Source organism: Brassica oleracea, chromosome C2 (genome assembly GCF_000695525.1).
Source record: "Brassica oleracea var. oleracea cultivar TO1000 chromosome C2, BOL, whole genome shotgun sequence".
Taxonomy (NCBI): Eukaryota; Viridiplantae; Streptophyta; class Magnoliopsida; order Brassicales; family Brassicaceae; genus Brassica; species Brassica oleracea.
This window is the reverse complement of record NC_027749.1, coordinates 37,689,283-37,690,526: the sequence shown is the minus strand read 5'-3', so window position 1 is coordinate 37,690,526 and position 1,244 is coordinate 37,689,283.

Below are 1,244 nucleotides of genomic sequence, written 5' to 3'. Positions count from 1 at the left end.
TTTTTGAATAAATAATTATTTTTAAATTTAATCAACTGAAAATAATATCCGTACAATTGTATGAGTCAAATTCTACTTTTATTGTTGCATGTTATATATTAGTGCTGCATGTTTTAGGTAACATTTTAATGATGCACGTTTTTTAAAATCTCTATTATTAAAATTATGCACGTAAGGATAACTCATGAGTTTTCTTGCTTGATTAAATGACATTATGTCCAAATTTATTTAAGGATATTTCATTAAGGTAAGTGAAAAAGACAAACAATAAAATAGGAAGTTTAAATTCATTTAAGCATATTTCATTAATTTAACTGAAAAGATAAGTAATAAATTAGGTAGTTTTTTTCGTTTTAGGATATTTCATAAATGCAACTGAAAAAGACAAGCAAAAAAATAGGAAGTTTAATTAATGAAGTAAGAACATTTTCAAATGAGTACTTCTCTTTTAATAATATAGACTAGGTGTTTGCCCGCAATTTTGCGGGTAATTATATTATATGAAGAAATATATATTATGTTTATATTGTTATAATTTTTGAAAAATAATTAAAATTTTAAAATTTTAATTTTTAATTTCAAATAGTTGGATGATCAAAAATTTCAGTATATATTATTAGAAGATCAGTGAGATTTTAGTTCAAGAACGTAAACCTTAGTCATTACAAATATTTATCTTACAGAAAAGTAATGTTATAATTAATTCAGATAATTGGAAGTAAAATTACTTTTTATTTTATTTTAACACATGAAAAAATCGGGAATATTCTAGCTTTCAAGAAATAAAAAAATAGTGTTTTTTATGTAGGACCAATACAATGATCGGATGCTTTTATCATGAAGATATTTAGAAAACATAAAAAGCTCTTTCTTTTATAAAAGAATATATAACCATTAATTTTTTTCAATAAAAAAATTAAAGTATTTTATTTAATTATATATAAATAATTGATAAAGAAAAATAAATTGATAAAACATATATATTATTTTTCCGATTCTACAATTGGTTATCATAAACTATTATTTGTAATATTACATGTGTTATTTGGTAATTTATATTAATTAGTTCTATAGTTACCTTTTATTTTTGGATCTGATTGAAATAAATAACTAATAAACGTCAAAAACCAATCAAATTATAACCATTTTCTAAAACTTAACCTATTAACAATACATAAGAAAAAAATCACTAAAGTGACTTCTCAATTTATATATAGTATAATTTATCTCTTTAAAACCATGGA